Genomic DNA, 20415 nt, shown 5'->3' with positions numbered 1-20415 from the left:
CACGTCACCAGAGGGAGTGCCAGTGTCTGCACCTGATGAGGGTCTGTTGGTGTGTGTGCCTGTTGTGTCATCACCAGTTCACATTGACCCCAGTACAGGGAAGGAATTTCAAATTCCCAAGAAGTGGGAAGGCCCCCCTAAACCTCTCCCACCCACACTGTGTCACAGGTCTGCATGACTCCACCTCCCCGTGCAACTACACTACCTGGTCAAAACAGCCCTCCAGCTTGTCAAGCCACTGATAGTCCTACATCACCTGGGCCTCTCTCTCCCCAGTCAAGTGGTCCTGCTGTCCCCGACACACAGCCAGCTCCAAGTCCCCTGACAGCCAAGAGTGAGTGGTAATTCCCCTCATATACCTGTCTCTCATACAGGTGTGCTAGTCCTGCCCATTGTTTACCACCTGGGTGTGTTGCTGGCCATGGGAAGGTACAGTAAAACACTCACTGTGCAGCTTCTCATGTCCTGACTCTTCTCTTGCCATGCCCACTGGCCTTGTCATTCACTGCTGTTCTGCCCTTGCCTGTGCAGCTTCTCATGTACTCACTCTGCACTTTGCCATCCCCACTGGCCTTCTCATTCTCTGCTGTTCTGCCCTTGACTGTGCAGCTTCTCACGTCCTGACTCTGTACTTTGCCATGCCCACTGGCCTTGTCATTCACTGCTGTCTGGCCTTGCCTGTGCAGCTTCTCATGTCCTGACTCTGCATTTTGCCATGCCCACAGACCTTCCTGTTCTGCCCTTGCTTGTGCAGCTTCTCATGTACTCACTCTGCACTTTGCCATGCCCACCGGCCTTGTCATTCACTGCTGTTCTGCCCTTGACTGTGCAGCTTCTCATGTCCTGACTCTGCACTTTGCCATGGCCACTGGTCCTGTTCCTACGCTGTGTTGGCCTATTCCCTGTGCAGCCTCTCATCTACTTGCTGTGCCACCTGCCATGGACACTGGCCCTGTTGCTCTGCTGTGTTGTACTCTCTCCTGTGCCATGGACACTGGCCCTGTTGCTCTGCTATGTTGGAGTCTCCCCTGTGCAGCCTCTCATGTACTTGCTGTGCGACCTGCCATGGACATTGGCACTGTTGCTCTGCTGTGTTGTACTCTCACCTGTGCCATGGACACTGGCCCTGTTGCTCTGCTGTCTTGTACTCTCACCTGTGCCATGGACACTTGCCCTGTTGCTCTGCTGTGTTGTACTCTACCCTGTGCCATGGGCACTGGCCCTGTTGCTCTGCTGTGTTGTACTCTCACCTGTGCCATGGACACTGGCCCAGTTGCTCTGCTGTGTTGTACTCTCCCCTGTGCCATGGATACTGGCCCTGTTGCTCTGCTGTGTTGGAGTGAGGTTCCATGGTTCTCGGGACCGGACTCCATTTTGTTTAAGTTGTTCGTGACGCCATTTTGTGTTGCCCTCACGTAGGCCGTGGAGGTAAACGAAGGGACAAAGTTGCATGGGCTTCGTTGTTCATGTACGTATTAACTAGGCCTTTTCGACTTGCGAGTGAACTGCAAGATGCTGACCCCGTCACCTGAAATTGACCCTTCCACGAAGCCAATTTATTTAACTGATCGTTGTCTGAAATTGCCAATCAATGTTCAGGATATCGCTAACTTTTAGTTTCTTGCACATATCTTATCTTACTCAGCATCTGAATTTTTTCTTTCTTTACGACTTTTCATTACATGGGTAGTGCTTTCAATTATGGGTTTGTCCGGCTTTTGGTAATCAAATTTGGGACAGTCCTAATAATTAATTTGTGGGTTGGTACGATGTAAAGTGAGCTTTTTGGAATGTAATAATGTGTGGGAAATGTATTTTCATTCGTCAGATTTTGCCGCAGTGGGTGTGCATATGTAATGGAGCGAATTGTGCATAAATAGTGATGTCTTGCTCTATGAAAATTGAGCAGTCTCCTGAGTTGTACACCGCGTTGTATTGCTTTGTTTACTGTTACTAGCTGCAGCTAATAAATTTGATCTCTGACGCCACCTAGAAGTATTCCGTGTCTCTGTATACCAGGACAGGGGAACCCGAAGACTTTGGGCGTGTCCCTGGCGCCGCTGGGTTCTGAAAACCCAGTTCTTCAGTAGTATCCCCTGTGCAGCCTCTCATGTACTTGCTGTGCCACCTGCCATGGACACTGTTCCTGTTGCTCTGCTGTGGTATACTCTCCCCTGTGCCATGGACACTGGCCCTGTTGCTCTGCTGTGTTGGAGTCTCCCCTGTGCAGCCTCTCATATACTTGCTGTGCCACCTGCCATGGACACTGGCCCTGTTTCTCTGCTGTGTTGTACTCTCAGCTGTGCCATGGATACTTGCCTTGTTGCTCTGCTGTGTTGTACTCTCACCTGTGCCATGGAAACTGGCCATGTTGCTTTGCTGTGTTTTACTCTCCCCTGTGAAAAAACATAAAACATCCTCATATGTAAGTGAGTCTTTTACCCGATGCATTTCGGGCTGTACACAGCCCTTCTTCAGGGGTGCACTATAAAGTAAGAAAACGTTGCTGTGAAAATGTTAAATGTTTTTTGCGTGCCCGGAAAAAGGCCTGGAGTGGCATATCCGCGGCATTAGAAGTGATAAAAACGCAGGCTAATCGAGTGTGGGAAGAACAATGATAGTAAAAAGGAATGAATTTAAAGTCATGGAGTACATGGATTTATTATTGGATTAATTGGAAAAGAAAAGGAAAAAGTTATTTAAAATATGTGTGACAATCATGATATCAGCTGTGCACCTGGATCTGGAGTGCAGTGGCGCTCCAATTCTGATGTTGTACTCTCACCTGTGCCATGGCCACTGGCCCTGTAGCTCTGCTGTGTTGGAGTCTCCCCTATGCAGCCTCTCATGTACTTGCTGTCCACCCTGCCATGGACACTGGCCTTCCTGTTTGGAGTTTGCCTGTGCAGATTCTCTTGTATATGATTAGCATTTTGTAGCTTGCTCTTGTCTACTGTTATTCCACTGTCACGTCTATGCAATATGTGAATAAAGACAGTTACCCCTGCTGTCTGTTTTGTCAGAGTCCTTGCTGATTAAAGTTATTTTGGTGTGTGCATTTGGTTGCCTGTGCCCATGCTCTATGTGTCACTCAAGCATTGCCAAGCTCTATGGCCGCATCACATTTTTAAACTGGGGTGACAGGGTCTTCAGTTCATTCACACTCATACTAGTGTTATATGTGATGGGTATTTTACCTGTCATGCAGTTCTCTTTTTAGTGGTTTGCTATTGTTGGCTACATTGTTCACATGTCAGGTTGGGGGGGACACTGCCAGCACATGGTGTGATGCTGTGCACAGGTTTGCATGCAAGCTGGGCAATGTCATCATGTATGTGTGTTATTCCTTTATTTGTACCCGGCTATGTATGTGTATGGTCATCTTGTGTTGGCCCTTAGTCCTGGTCCCATGGCCGACAAGATATGTGTGCTCTTGGTTAGTCAAGAGGTGTGCAGGGTGAAGGGTATGACTTTGAAGGGGGTGTGGATGTGTTTGTGCCCCTGAATTGTAAAAGACACACATGTGTCACCAAGGAGTTGTGTGCCTGTTGTTTGGATTGTTCTGCCATGTGGATATGGTTGTATGCACATGTGTGAGTTGTCTGTTGTGCACTGTGCAGTTTGTTGGTGTGTGCATGCTGTTCTGTCTGACTCCTCCTTGTTGTTTTAGTCACTTATGAGTGTGCAAAGTGTGTGACTTGCACATCAGTGTTGTGTTTGTTTGATCATCCATGTGTCTTGAGTGTGTTTGTGTAGACTGTGTAGCCCTGCTGCTCCACACTGCCATTGTGGTTGTGTTTCTCATGCATTGCAGGCACATGGTGCCTTTGTCCTCCTGTATGGCATGGTGTGTGTAGTGTGATGCCACCCCCTATGTGTGCCACTTATGCCTACCCATTGTGGGTCTGCACTCCATCTATTTGTGTATGGTACACCCCTTACATGTCTACTACTGGCATGCAAGTCAGTTAACGTTGATGTCAGCTGTCCCCTGCTCTGGTCAAGATGGTTCTGCTCTTGTATCCCAGAGTGGTGCATCTGTTGTTGTCGTGTTGGATCTATGTGTGTTGGCTGTGGTATTGCTTCACTTCCTGGGTGTGCTGTTGTGTTTTTGCTGTGCTGATTTGTGTTGTGGGTGTTGATGTTGTGTCAGTCATGTCTGTGTGTGACTGTTCTGCTTGGTGTGCACACACTGCTTGTTGTGCATACAGTGCTGTGTATATGTGACCTTGGCTTTGCCTGATGTGCATCCCCTGATGTCCTGTAGTGTTTGTTCATTTTTGATTTCATATGCATCTGTGGTTGGTTTCATGTGGCAGTGTAGTTCTGTGATGGTGCACTTCTTGTGTGATTTGTGGTATGTTGTGTGAGTTGTGTTCCTGAGTGATGAGGTTGTGTAGTCCTGTTGTGTCTGTGCTTCCATTGCCTTTCCACAGTTCGGCTGACAGGGTATGTCTTTCCGCACGACGGAGAGTCTCCATTGGCTCTCACTGCCGCGGGCGCACTTTGATGACGGTGCGCGTTGCTCAGCGGCGGATGGGATTTGACCTATGTTTTGCAATACTAATATGCAATACTAATATGGCAGACGTGTTTCCGGCTGCTGCAAGGCAGAAAAAGGCGTTTTTCCGCCCGATAGCAAGGCCAACACCCCTTAGTCTGTTCTACACTTACCCTGTCTACAGTAATGGGCCCCCACTTGGACGGGGTTCTTACCTCTGCCAACTAGAGACTCCAATTCTAACATGTCACAAGAGAGAGAAAACTGGTCCCAGGATGCTTGTTTCCGGTCCAGGGAAGACATGGCTTGGTAGTTCGGGCTGGGCTGTTCCCATGAGGCACAGGGTCAGACTGATTTGCATATGGCCATGTCTGAACTGGGGTGGTGGAGTGAGTTAAAGAATGATGATGGATTAAACTCAGATCAGTTGACTGGGGTTGAGTGTTTGATTTGCTCAAGCGCTCCGTCCATCATCCCCTTTGGTATCACAAGAGAGAGAAAAGGCAATTTTAAGAATGGATCCTCCTAAAACGCACAAAGAAGTCAAATGTTATCTGGGAATTGTTGGCTACTGTAGACACTGGATACCAAACTTTTCTCTGCTGGCAAAACCTTTCTTAAAGCTTGTGAACAAAGATGTGCCTGATCTACTTCCATGTGACAACAAATGCATTAATACTTTGCTAGCACTGAGGGAAAGTCTCTTTCATGCCTCGGCACTAGGAATTCCAGATTATACCAAGAGATGTACTTTGTTTTGCAGTGAGAAGAACGTCTGCACCCTCTCAGTGTGTTTACACAGATGCACGGTGAGGCTAGAAGCCCGTAGCATGCTTTTCAATTACCCTTCAATCAATCAATCAACAATTTATATAGCGCGCTACTCTCCCGCTAGGGTCTCAAGGCGCTGGGGGGGAGGGGTCCGTTACTACTCGAAGAGCCAGGTCTTGAGTTGCTTCCTGAAGGAGAGATGGTCCTGGGTCCGCCGTAGGTGGATGGGGAGGGAGTTCCATGTCTTGGCCGCCAGGTAGGAGAAGGATCTTCCTCTGGCGGTGGCTCTGCGAATGCGTGGTATGGTGGCGAGGGCGAGGCTGCTTGATCGAAGCTGGCGGGTGGGCATGTAGAAGGTGAGGCGGTTGTTGAGGTACTTGGGGCCCAGGTCGCGGAGAGCCTTGTGTGCGTGGGTGAGGAGTCTGAACGTGATCCTCTTGCTGACGGAGAGCCAGTGCAGGTCTCTCAGGTGGGTGGAGATGTGGTTGTGGCGGGGGATGTCCAGGACGAGTCGTGCGGAGGCGTTCTGTATGCGCTGGAGTCTTTTCTGTAGTTTGGCTGTGGTTCCTGCGTAGAGGGTGTTCCCGTAGTCCAGTCGGCTAGTGACGAGTGCCTGGATGACCGTCTTTCTGGTTTCGGTGGGGCTCCATCGAAAGATCTTTCGGAGCGTGCGCAGGGTGTTGAAACAGGATGAGGAGACGGCGTTGACTTGTTTGGTCATCGAGAGGGAGGAGTCCAGGATGAAGCCCAGGTTTCATGCGTGGTCTGTTGGCTTGAGGGTGGTGCCCAGGGCAGGGGGCCACCAGGAGTCATCCCAGGCGGAGGGAGATGATCCCAGGATGAGGACTTCCGTCTTGTCTGAGTTCAGTTTCAGGCGGCTGTTCTTCATCCACTCAGCGACGTCTTTCATTCCTTCATGTAGGCTGGTTCTGGCGGGGTCGTTGGTGAGGGAGAGGATCAGCTGGGTGTCATCGGCATAGGAAATGATGTTAAGGTTGTGTTGGCGTGCGATGGCCATGAGGGGGCTCATGTAGACGTTGAAGAGGGTGGGGCTGAGCGAGGATCCTTGAGGTACGCCGCAGATGACTTCGGTGGCTGCGGATCGGAACGGGGGTGTCGGACTCTCTGGGTTCTTCCGGCGAGGAACAAGATGATCCACTCCAGTGCCTTCTCTTGGATTCCGGTGTTGCTGAGGTGCTGTATTAGTGTGCGGTGGCAAACTGTGTTGAACGCTGCCCAGAGGTCCAGGAGGATGAGGGCAGCTGTTTCCCCGTTGTCGAGCAGGGATCTGATGTCGTCGGTGGCTGCGATGAGGGCGATCTCGGTGCTGTGATCGGCTCGGAAACCGGACTCAGAGGGGTCGAGGGATCCGTTCGTCTCGAGGAAGGCGGCGAGCTGTTTCTTGACGGTCTTCTCGATGATTTTGGCAGGAAAAGGGAGGAGCGAGATGGGGCGGAAGTTCTTGAGGTCGGTGGGGTCCGCTGTCGGTTTCTTCAGGAGGGCGCTGAGCTCGGCATGCTTCCAGCTCTCCGGGAAGGTAGCGGGGGTGAAGGAGATGTTGATGATGTCCCGGAGTTGGGGTGCGATGATGGAGTTGGCCTTGTTGAAGACGTGGTGGGGCAGCGGTCGGTAGGGGATCCGGAGTGGATGGTGTTCATCGTGCGGGTGGTGGCTTCGGTGTTGTCCGGGGTCCAGTTGCAGAGGGTGGTGGTGGGGGCGTTGGTTCCGTGGTTGGGTGCGTGGTCTGTGCGTCGAAGCTGTTGTGTATGTCAGCGATCTTGCGGTGGAAGAATGAGGCGAGTGAGTCACAGAGGTCTTGCGATGGGGTGATGTCGATGTTTCCGGCGCTGGGGTTGGAGAGCTCTTTGACAATGCTGAAGAGTTCCTTGCTGTTGTGTCTGTTGTTGTCCAGTTGTTCTTTGAATGTTGTCCTTTTGGTGGTGCGGATCAGCTGATGGTGTTTGCGGGTGGCGTTCTTGAGGGCTGTCATGTTTTCTGTGGTCTGGTCGTGGCGCCAGGCCTTTTCGAGGGTGCAGCAGTTTTTCTTGGATGTTTTGAGTTTGTTGGTGAACCACGAGGCTTTCTTGCTACCGGGTCTGCTGGGTGGGTTCTTCAGAGGTGCGAGGTTGTCGGCGCAGTCGGTGAGCCACTGTGTGAAGTTGCGGGCTGCTTCGTTGGGGTCCGTTGCGCTGGCGGGAGGGTTCTGGCTGAGGGAGGTGGTGAGCTGGTCGGCGGTGATCTTGTTCCAGCTCCTTCTGGGGGCCTTTTGTGGGTGGTGGTGGGTCGTAGTTCTCCTGAAGTTGAAGTGGATGCAGCTGTGATCAGTCCAATGAAGTCCGGTGGAGTGGCTGAAGGAGATGTGCTTGCTGGAGGAGAAGACGGGGTCAAGCGTGTGGCCGGCGTAGTGGGCGGGGGTGTTCACCAGTTGCTTGAGTCCAAGGTTGGCGAGGTTGTCCAGCAGGGTGGTGGTGTTGCTGTCATTGTTATTTTCCAAGTGGAAGTTGAGGTCCCCTAGCAGGATGTAGTCAGAGGAGGTAAGGGCGTGCGGGCTGATGAAGTCTGCGATGGCTTCGCTGAATTGTGTGCGTGGTCCCGGGGGTCTGTAGATGAGAGTGCCTCTGAGGGTGGTCTTGGGGTCGGTGTGTATCTGGAAGTGGCGGTGCTCGGCGGCGGTGATGGTGTCGTCGGAGTTGGTCGTGATGCAGATGGTGTTCCTGTGGACGATGGCGATGCCTCCTCCGGTCTGATTGACGCGGTCCCTCTGGGTGATCCGTCCGGGATGGCTATGGCGATGTCGGAGGCTGAAGAGGCATTCATCCATGTTTCTGTGAGGAAGGCGACGTCTGGTGATGTTGTGTCGAGGAGGTTCCAGAGTTCGACGGCGTGTCTGTGGACGGAACGGGTGTTGAGCAGGATGCACTTGAGGTGGTTGTTGTTGGTTCCTGGCCTTTCAGGTGCGGTGCAGGTCCGGAGGCAGGTGAAATTGCAGGCTTGGCAGGTGAAGGGTCCGTGGGTGTGTTTCGGGGTGGCTCGGTAGCAGGCGGGGTTCCGGCCGGGTTTGAGTGCGTTGAGGGTGGCGGCGCCGTAGGTCCGTCGTGTGGGCTGGCATCGACGGGGGCCAGGGGTCCTGGCGCTGGGCGCGGTCCAGGCGTGGACGGGCGAAGACGGGCTTGCCTTTGGCGCGCCTTCGGTGTGCCAGCGGTGCGTCCGCTGCGCGCGCGTCCGCTTGATCTCATCCCCCCAGGCTTGTCTGGTTCTCTGAAATCGGTAGCTGTGGTGAGTTTCAGTCTCAAAAGTTGTGAAAGATTAGTGATGGGTCATCCTATAACTGTTATGGTCCCTCATTCAGTGGAGATTTTGCTTTCCAGACCAAAACCCAATACATGGTGAGTTCCCTTCTTACTATATATGAGCAGCAAATTCTTGCATTTGACAACGTGATGATGAAACAGTGTCAGATTTGAAATCCTAGCACTTTGATGTCTCTTCCAGAAAATTTTGAAAGTTCTGATGATTTTGAACATGACTGTCTGGATGTGACGGAGTAATGCACCAAGCCAAGATCCGACATAAAAGATGAGCCTTTAATAAGTACCCAATTATGAACTGTTTGTGAATGGCTCATGCTCAAGAGCAAATTATGGTTTGCTGAGAATAGCTTATTGCTGTCTGCACAATCCAAGACATTGTTGAATCTTCCTTGCTTTGAGGTATAACCTCAGTACAAGTTGCAGAAATGGTTGACCTTATCAGTGCCTGCAGTTTAGCAGCTCAAATGAGAGTGACTATATTTACAAATAGTCAGTATGGCTTTGGTGTTGTCCACGACTTTGGACAGTCACAAAGAGGTTTCATTACATCATCTGGTTCACTCATCAGAAAAGCTCAACATGTAAGGAGGTTATTGGATATGTTACAACTCCCCACTGAAATTGCTGTTGTTAAATGTGGAGCCTTACAGAAGTGCCAATGTTTATATCACAGTCGGCAATAGATATGCGGATGAGGTAACACGTAGCCATAGTGGCCTGCATATTTAATGGAACATTCACAGATGAGTCTTAGGACGACACTGTCTTTCAATGTTGATGGCTATAGCTGACACATGGGAAGAACTCAACAGCTTGCAGGAAAATGTCACTGAGGTAGACCAGCAGGATTGGATCAGAGCAGGATGTGGAAAAAATGCAATGTATTTCAGCAGATTGAAGACCAATGTTACCAGACAGTTTGTAATCTCCCATAACACAACACTTCCATGGCCCCACACATTTGGAAAGGGATGCAATGGTTAGGTCCTTTAGACAGAATTGGTTTAACTCCAGATCGAGGGTGCTTGGAGAAGATCTATGTCACTGTTGTGTAACATGCCAACAGATGACTGTAAGGAATCAAACACCAGATGGTCCTTTCTACAGAATGCAGATGAATTTCATCAAGATGCCTGTTTGTAATGGGCTGAAAAATGTCCTGGTTATAGTGCACATTTTCTCCCAAAGGGTGGAAGCCTACCTAATATGAATAAATGACAGTCTCAGTAGAGCTAAACTGGTACAGCAGTACAAAATGCCGGTTTCTCTGGAGTCTGATCCAGGAACTAATTTTAATAATGAGATCAAGCGCGGACTGACCGTAGCGTGCACGGGCAATCCCCTGGTGCGCCGCACAGGTGGGGGCCAGTTTTGGGCCCCTGGGGCCGTTTTTGTTACAGGGCCATTTTTGCAGCATAGCTGCAAAATCGGCCCTGTAACAAAATCATCCAAAAACCGGCCCTGGCAAGGAGCTCGGCCGCAACCCCAACCCCCTGGGGTGGGGGTGGGGGGCCGGCCGAGCCCTTTGTCAGGGCCGGTTTCGGTTCCCAGTCCGGCCCTGAATGAGATCCTCAAAATGTTGTGTGCAGCATTACAACTGGGCAGAAGTTGCATTGTAGATATTGACTAGAATTCTGTGACATTAGAGTAGCTGAATTGAACTATAGAGTCTTGATTGGCAAAAATCTGTGCATCCACTACACCGCAATGGCCTGATGCTTTGTCTTTGGTGTTGATGAGCCTTTGAACTAGACCCGACAGGAGGACAGGTTTATCTCCTTATGAGATTTTGATGTGAGGGTTATGAGACTGCCTGCTGTACCAGCAAATGCACTTATGAACGTAATAGATGGCATGGAACTCAATTACTGCAAAAGATGTGGTGCGTTCTGTTTCTCAACAGGTTGAATCTGTCACTGTGAATTCGCATCAAGAGTAAAGCCCTGACTTGAACCCAGGGGACTGGGTACTCATTAAGAAGAATGTGAAAAAGTCCTGTCTGGTGCCAAGGTGGAAAGGACCCTACCAGGTGATTTTAGTCAGAAACCTCTTGTTAAATATGTTAGAGTGCCAAACTGGGTACATGCTTCACTTACCCTGGGAACAAGAGAACCCTATGAAGAAATATTACTCTCCGAGCCAGAACCAAAAACACTGTTGACTTCACTACCACAAGATAAGCAGATTGTATATGTACTGCAAGTTGCACAACAGCAAGGAAAACAGAGTGAAGAACCACAGACAGGTGAAGATGTCCAACTCCTAAATATCCTCTTCAAATACTTTATTTCGATCACACAGATCAGTAAAGCACAGAAAAAATAAAAAACAAGGTTGAAAATACATAAAAGCAGATCAACTGCTACCAAGAGGAGAAATACAAATATTAAATCAAACCAATATGTAAAAAAACACTTATACAAGCTAAAACAGTTATCTGCGGGTTCATCTCTTACAAAAACAGATCTCACATGATATAAAAACAGAAAGTCCAATTTAGATTCTAAATTACAAGTGCATAACCACTGACCCCTACCATATACTCCATGAGAGGTGAGTCACCTCGACCCCACATCAACATAATTTTGTTGGGACTTAGTACGCCTCATCCAGAAGGCCATATGAAGTTTTGCCACGCAAAATTCATGGAGTCTGTTTGTGCTTGTTCTCAAAATTCTAAAGGCACCATGGTGACTTCTGGCGCCTAAATTCTTACAGAGGGGGACAATCCACTTGGCTCAAAGCCTACTGTACTGTGGATAGAAAAACAATTTGTGTTGCAGCATTTCTTTTCCCTCTCCACATGCCGGGCACTGGTCGTCCAACCTCCCTCTCAACATGCCATTTGGAACTAAAGGTTTTAACTGGGAGGATGCCATATCTGCACTGGAGACATACTTTGCATGCCACTGATGGCACAATTTCATCAATGATTGCCTCATAGCGCATAAATGGCTAAAGATTGATAAAGAACATTGTGAGGCACCTGAATATCACACAGAGTGGCATTGGACCACTTGGAGTAGAAAGAAGAGTAAATATACCAGCAAAAGTGACAGTCAAGATACTTCCAGAGCAACAAGCAGATCCAGGAGAAGGAACAAACACTATATCGAGACCAGAAAGAACTTTAAAAGCTGAATGGCCAAGAAGCTATGATGGAAAGAAGTTGAAACCATGTGTGTTAATTGGATCAATACCACGTACAATCACAGAAGAAACAGACTTGAGTAGTATAAGTGACACCGAAAGTGATGAGTACCAAAGAGATCCAAAAGATTAAGAGTACCTAGCCGAAGATATTCTGCACTTGAATGGACCTACTACATGAGCCAAGTGCTAAATGTCCCAATATCAGATTTGATTGACTAGAACAGAGAATTGCCTGAGCCCCCTTGAAACTATTGACTTTTTAGTTTGAAAAGGCCTTTTTTGAAACAAAACCCAGTTGTTGAAAAACTAATCGAATGAACTGTACAAATAGACTGAAATAAAGACTGACAAGTTGCTAAGAAGAATAGCAGTAGAAGAGTAGGGACAACATTTTAGAAAACACAGCGTAGGGTTAAGGAAAACTATACGAAGTCTGTTGTAAATAAAGCTGCAAGAAACGAACTGAATTCCGAAGAAAAATAAAGACTGTGCAATAAAACAAAGATACTAACTTGCTGCTACACTCATCATTTTAAGATATCTGATTTCTGATAAAAAGTGCATTCTAACAAGAACTAGATGAAGGATTATTGCAGAGATTACTTTCTTAGAAGTAGTAGTAATAGCCATGGCAATAATATAGGTTATACATTTTACCCCCGAGAAAGATAAATCTGTATTTTAATTAAATATTTTCACATGATAAGTTGAAGGCCTCATTTATAGTTTGGTTAAAAAAAGATTATTCAACTAACATTTATTCTAGATTAGTGCAACAGTATACACATGCTATGGATGCTAAGGATTGTTATGTGTGGTCACTTGCCTTCGAATATTATTCTTATAACTATGAAATGATCCTATCGAAGTACCTTTATAACAAAATTAACTAACACCCACAAGCTAAAGTGATGGACAATGATTGGCATTATTTTAGACCTTTCCTACACTGTTATGGCTTATGAAAATAATTTAACTTGCTTAATGAGACCATTAGAGAAGACATGTATCATCGTGTTAGAAGAAAGAAGGGCACATATTGCACGTAGTAAAAATCAGAATGAAGATGCTTTAAAGGATGCATGGAAAAAGGAAGAAGATGAGGTTAGAAAGAAAATGACTTATCCCAGGTTAAGACTGAACAAAAGACAAAAAGGTACAGTATGTGTTTTTAAGATAAGATTTCAAAATAGAAAGAGACATATAGGGAAATGTAACTGTGAACATACATTTAAGTTATCAGGAGGAACATGGCAGAGTTTACAGGGTGACAATGCAGCAATACCTGGAGTTTATTTCATTTGTGGACACAATGCATATTTCAAAAAAACAACTGACTGGGAGTGTATTTGTTATTTAGGCTTATTGTTTCCTAAGATGTATCATGTTAATAGTTTAAATGCTTTAACAATGACACCTGCACACTGGCATACTAGAAGCATAAATGAAGAAACACCACTACTCAAAGATATTTTTTGTGCTATTACTCTAGTTGTGAGAGTGCTACTGAATGAAGAAAAGATTAGAAAACTCAAAAATAGTGGACACGCTTGCAACATGCACATCTGGAGCTTTGCTAGTTACAAATACACAATTACTGGCAGTTAGATCAATGATTTTACAAAATAGATATGCTTTAGACATTGTGCTTGCAGACATAGGTGGAGTCTGTAAAATTGTAAAGTTAGAACATTGTTGCACATACATACCTCACAAGAGTAAGAAAATCAAATAATACACAACTAATATTTCAGACGTCAAACTTGACCTGGAACCATTAGAAACCACTAGTATAGAAAAAAGCTTCACAAAGGGAGTTTCTGTGATAGGCAAGTGAATTGCAACAACAGGAGGAAGAATTGTCAAAGCTATTTTGGTACCTGTATTCATTACAGTTGTCTGTTTCGTGACTTCATTAGGAGTGTATAAGGATATCAAAATCATATTGCAAAAGAAAAAGAATAGATAAACATACAAACAGATAAAGAAAGATTTAGAAATAAGTGACCACATTAAGAAAGAATACAACAAATTAAAGGAGAGGGAAAACCTAAAACGAAAAAGAAAAGCCTGAACTTAAGATGAAAGTGAGTTGCGAGTTAATCAGTGAATGTTATGTGATGGTTGGTGATGGGGAAGGTTGCTAAAGTATTTTTAATAAATAGAAATTAATGCAATTAATATGTAGAAATAACTCATAGGCCTCAAAATGAAAAGTCGCACATAAAAGGCAAGTGAGAGCACTAGGCTTTCATAACTGCATAATGTAGTTAGAAAGATTTCTGAATGCATTTTTTCCTTTTCCTTCTCTCTGACCTAAGGTCAGGAGTGTCGGTAACGAAAGATGAAAGACTTTCAATGAGACAAAAATGGTTAACCACTGCGATGTGGCGCACATTTTACCAGGGGCCGTCCAACGCACAGAAGAGGTTAACTCAAGATGAACTAATAGAAAACATTAGATTTCGACCTTCAGATAGAGATATTTTCATGGAATACAATAATGTATTACATTGTGTAGTTACATTTCCATAAAATATTTCTTCAAGAGTAAAATTCACCCTTGAGAATGTGTGAGAATGGCATGATTTCATCTGTGTGATGTAGAGACGTAACCATGAACTTTTGTCTTGTAGTAAAAATGAACAGTGGGAACCTAACCTCAACTTGCACAATGTTTATGAAATGTTCCGTTTTAGCATGTAATGTCTATAAGCCTTTTGTCCTGCACCTCTGAGAAGACAGTAGTTGTTCTGTTTCCTTGATGACAAGTCACAATGAGTAGCAGAGAAAACTGAAGAATGCAACATTTTACCTGAGTGATAGATATTAAAATGTTACATTAGCACATTTTTCTAGAGTAGTGAGAAAGATTTTCAGATCCTTTATAGACTCTCTGCAGAGCCTTTGATGAGATTTTCTGTTGGCTCAAACTATGCTGCTCTTTTATATTGCAAGTACCTGTAACATAAAAGTGACTTTGCAATTCACTTTTGCCAATAAACTATAATTGTATTAAAAAGGTTCACTCTGTAGGTCCAAAGGAAGGCATTGTAATAAGGCGCGGGTGGAGAACTTTGCTCTGCCAGTGGAGTGTGCGGAGATTGCCTACTCCGCATTCTCCATGGAAAGTGGAGTAGGCAAATCTCCGCACATTCTACAGGGGAGTGGAGTTGGCCAGCCCCCATCTCCACCCCCTAAAAAAAATTAATTAGACATTAATTAAAACAATGAAAAAACACTTACCTGTACTGTGCCGTCCCTTGGCTGCCCTCCTCCTCTTCCTCGTCATCTCTCTCTTATGTTGGGTGATCATTGCGAAAATTGCGTGTGAGCTCATTTCTCGCAAGAAATACGCATGCAAGGGTGCACACACATTTCTCGCAAGAAATGTGCATGCTCGTGCGCATGTGCAGTTTTTGTAATTATCATCCAACGTACGAGAAAGACGGCGAAGAAGTGAAGGAGGCAGCCTGGGGACGCCGCAGTACAGGTAAGTGTTTCTTTTGGTTTTAAATAATGTGTAATTAATTTTTAAAAGGGGAGCTGGAGGCGGGTGGCAGAGCGGAGTCTCACAGAGTTTGTTCCCAATGCCATGGACCTCCGCATAGTCCCGCTCTGCCATCTCCGCCCAGGGTTAATTGTAATTCACTGGAATAATTTAAACAACTGTGAACAACTTTTACCATGTGGTATTTACCCTAATTTATATCTCCTTATCCCTTTCCTTGAAAGTGTTTTATCAACTGATGAAGTATTGTAAGGAAAAGTGAGGTATTTCCTATGTTAATATTACTATTAGACCATTCAAATAATTTTTTATTTTTTTTGTTATAAAATCTCTGCAGGATTTGTATCCCTTGCCCCAACTTTTAATTCTAAGCATTTTTATTATTTTGCATTTTTATCTGAAACTTGTCATTTCAGTGCTTCCTTTGTAAACACATCCATCCTGATTTCCTACACTGATCGCTTGTGCCAAGCATGCAATTTTTTGATTGATGATACTATACATCTAAAACATAGAAATAGGATTGCAAACCCCTCTTTTTAATAGTATAAATATTGCATGTATTGTCATATCCAAGGTCACAAGATTCCAAATGAATAACTTAACTGTAAAGCCATTATTGATGTGGACAAAATAATTGACAAAATGTTTGGGTGAAAGGGTTCCAAATGAGTCAGCTCCTGTGGGGTATGGGGGAGGGGTTGTGGAAATTGATGTCTGGGAGATCATAGGTTCTGTTCAGGAGTATTATTTATTATTCCCCTGAGGAACACAGACATATATCATGCTGAAAACTGTGCAGTGATTTTAATGAAAGAAGCCACTCTGTACCTTCTTTGTCATTTATGAATTGGCTGGGAGTAGGTGCGAAGTTGGGGATCCAAATAACCATTTGAAAGACCCCAGCCTCATTCTCCCACCCTCCATTCCTAATTAAAGATCACACTGTGGTCTCCTTTAAGGAGACTAGACTGCCAATACAATGCTGGCAAGTGTGTATGTGAATGCATTTTTAAATGGGATAATTGAACATAACTGCAATGTTTGAATTGTTAAATACGTTGAGACTGCAAAGTGGCTGCACTTCTTGTGAAACACCTTCAATTAGGCCAGCCCTGTTATTTTAGCCAACAGTTCACGCCATTTTGGGAATTACAATATGACATTTACACCTTTAAAGATGGGAGGAAAAGTCCCAGCATGCAAATTGCCCCTTTCCAATGGCAACCCTCCCTAGTAGATTCTGCACGGGGATCACCCCAGTAGGGTCATCCCCAAGCATGGATCCACCTACTAGCCACCAGAGAGGGGGGAGTGGCCCCATGGGCAAGGATCCTTGTTCCCCATTAGCAATAGGCATATTCAATATTCAATATTTCTGCCTGCCTGGGGGGGCAAATGGGGTAGTTCCCCCAATCTGCCCCCAGGAGGGCAGAGAGCCCCCTAGAAGTCAGGCATTATTTTTTATATTTCAGGGTGGGACTGCCCAGAAGGGGCATGTCAATGCCACCACCCTCCCCCCTACAAAATTCCAAAGTCACTAGGAGGCATATGGGGGCAATAGCCACTGATCTGCCCTCCGGGGGAGGGCAGAAAGCCCCTAGGCACCATGGATTTTTTTTATACCTAGGGGTGGTGGCTGTCCAGAATGGGCATGCAAATGCCCCAACCCCCCAAAAAATGACCACAGTCTTTCTGCTCCCCCAAGAGGCAGATGGGGCAATAGTCCCTTATCTGTCCCTGGGGGGCACAAAGTTCACTAGGCACCGGCGATTATTTGCTTCAAAGTTCAGGGATGGGTGCTGCCCAGATTGGGCATGAAAATGCCCTCACCTCACCAATAAAATGGCACAGTCTTTCTGCCCCCCTCAGGAGGCAGATGGGGTGATAGCTCCTGACCCGCCCCTGGGGGGCAGAAACCCCACTAGGCACCAGGCATATCATTTTTTTATACATATGGGTAGAGGCTGGCCAGAATGGTTATGCCAATGCCCGCAACCCCCAAAATAATTGGCAGCACCTTTATGCCCCCCCCCAGAGGAAGATGGGGCAATAGCCCCTTATTTTTCCCCGGGGGGGTCAGAAAGGCAACTAGGCACCAGGGATTTTTTTTCAATGTTATGGGTTGCGCGCTGCACAGATTGCGCTTGCCAATGCCACCCCACCCAAAAAATTCTACAAGCATTCTTCCCCCCCCACAGAAGGCAGAATGGGGGAAATAGGCCCTGATCACCACTCCGGGGGGGGGGGGACACAAGAAAGCCCAGTAGGTGCCAGGGATTCTGCTGGCTTTTGTATACGTAGGGGTAAGGACTGCCCAGAATGGGCATACCAATGCTTCCACCTCCACAAAAATGGCCACAGTCTTTCTGCCCCCCTTGGGGGCATATCCGGCCAATAGCCCTGATCTGCCAGCACAGGGCGGCAGAAAGCACACTCGCAATGGGCCTAGATGTGGAGTTTGGGCCCTCACACATCTGGCACCTATGGAAACCTAGCAAACCTGTGCATTTTTTAAAACTAGAACCCAAGGGGAATCTAGGATGGGGTGACGTGTGTGCCTCCCACCAGATTCTAGTATAACTGTGATAACTGACCCTTTTTTCCTAATGTGCTTAGCTGTGAGTTTTTGCCCCTGCCTCTGCCGGCACATCAGGAAAAGCCTAGCAAACCTATATATGTTTTAAAACTAAACGCCCATGGAAATCTAGGATGGGGTGACTTGTGTAGCTCTCACTAGGTTATATTACCCAGAATCCCTTGTAAACCTCAAACTTTATGAAAAAAAACCACATTTACCTCATATTTCTGTGATGGAAAGTTCCTTAATCTGCATGGATCCACAAACTTTCACCCACCCAGCATTCCCTAAAGTCTCCCAATAAAAATGGTACCTCACTTGTGTGGGTAGACCTAGTACCCGGGACAGGAAACGGCCCAAAATGCAACATGGACAGATCACATTTTTCCAGTGAAAACTGGCCTTTTTTTCCTAATGTGCTTAGCTGTGAGTTTTAGACCCTCCCTCTGTCGGTACCTCAGGAAAAACCTAGCACACCTATACATTTTGGAAACTAGAGATTCTGGGAAATCCAGGATGAGGTGACTTTTTTGGCTCTCACCAGGTTCTGTTACCCAGAATCTTTTGTAAATTTCAAACCTTTTAAAAAATAAAACACTTTTTCCTCAAATTTCTATATTGGAAAGTTTTGGAATCTGCACAGATGCACAAACTTCCAGCTACCCAGGAGTCCCCCAAGACTCCTGATAAAAATGGTAACTCACTTGTGTGGGTAGACTTAGTGCCTGTGACAGGAAATGGCCCAAAACGCAACATGGACACATCACATATTTCTAAAGAAAACGGACCCTTTTTTGCAATGTGCCTAGATGTCGATTTTGGGCTCTAGCTCAGCCGGCACCCATGGAAACCTAGCAAACCTTACATTTTTTGAAAAAAGACACCCTGTGTAATCTAGGATGGGGTGACTTGTGTAGTTCTCACCAGGTTCTGTTACCCAGAATCCCTTGCAAACCTCAAACTTGGGGGGGGGGGAACACATTTTCCTCACATTTGTATGATGGAAAATTCCGGAGTCTAATGGGAGCAACAAACTCCTCAAACCCAGCATTTTCCTAAGTCTCCCAATAAAAGTGGCACCTCATTTGTGTGGGTAGGCCTTGTGCCCGCAACAGGAAATGGACAAAAATATACTGTAAGGACTTCAAAATTATCGATTAAAAAAAGACCTTGTATTGCGAGGTAGTCACCTGCGTTTTTGATCACGGGCTCAGTGGCCATCTAGGGAAACCTACTAATCCCACACATTTCTGAAAACTAGACACCCGGGGGAATCCAGGGAGGTGTGAATTGATGGATCACCCTAAGTTTTCCTCCCCAGAATCCCCTGCAAACCTCATATTTAACTGAAAGTAAAACACCTTTTTCTCACAGTTCTGTGTAGAAAAGTTGTGGGATCACCGGGCTGACACAAATTTCCTACCACCCCGCATTCCCCCAGGTCTTCCAATAAAAATAGTACCTCACTTGTGTGGGTGGGCCTAAAGCGTATTTTGGAGAAATTAAGATTATCTATCACAAAAAGACCTGGTTTTACAAGGAGGCACATTCATTTTTAGTCCGGGGCTCGGCAGTTATTTAGGGAAACCTACCAAACTCAGACATTTTTGAAAAGTAGACACCCAGGGGAGGTCAAGGAGGTGTGACTTACATGGATCCCCTAAAGTTTCCCTACCCACAATCCCCTGCAAACTTCAAATTTAGAAGAAAGAATCAGATTCTTCTAAAATTTCTGTGTGGGAAAGTTCCCATAGGTCTCCCGATAAAAAAAGGTACCTCACTTGTGTGGGTGGGCTAAGGACCCGCAGCAGGGAAGTGCCCAAAACTTATTATGGTTTTGCAAGGGGGGACCTGCGTTTTTGGACCCGAGCTTGGTGGCCATATAGGGAAACCTACCAAACACACACCTTTCTGATACCTAGACACCCAGGGGAATCCCACAATGTTTTCCTACCCCAAATTCCCTGCAAACCACAAATGCAGCTAAAATATTCAAATTTTCCTTTCATTTCTGCCTGGTGTCACCACGGAGGCACAAATGTCCTATCACTCAATGTTCCTCTAAGTCTCCCAAGTAAAATGATACCTCACTTGTGTGGGTTGGCCAAGGTCCTGTGACTGGGAAGGGCCAAAAACATAGGGATTGAGGGGATAGCACAGCAAACTCTAAGCACAATATTTTTTTAAATACGTTTTTAGGCAATTCTGCATTGGACACCCACACAAGTAAGGTATAATTTTTAGCCAGCTGTCAAGGGGAACCCTGTATGGTAAGTCATTTGTGCCAAAAAAAGTTGTGCTTCCAATGTCATTGGTTGTATCCCCCTGTATGTACTCCTTTATATCTCCTACTAAGAGGATGTTAAAATAATTCCAACTCTTTTGGTGATGATTCAATCTTAGGTTTTTAATTAAATTTTCCTAAACTTTAAATTTTCTTCATTACATTGTTTGTTTTGTAAAATAAGCATCTATCATTTCGAAACATTATTCATATCTATAATGTCCCATGCTCCAATGCATTTCGAGCAGTAAATGCTCTTCATCAGGGAGCTATTCTGCGAACAGAATTACACACTTTTATTTA

Source organism: Lissotriton helveticus, chromosome 2_1 (assembly GCF_964261635.1).
Source record: "Lissotriton helveticus chromosome 2_1, aLisHel1.1, whole genome shotgun sequence".
Lineage (NCBI taxonomy): Eukaryota > Metazoa > Chordata > Amphibia > Caudata > Salamandridae > Lissotriton > Lissotriton helveticus.
The sequence above is the reverse complement of the archived record's forward strand: the minus strand, read 5'-3'. Positions refer to the sequence as shown.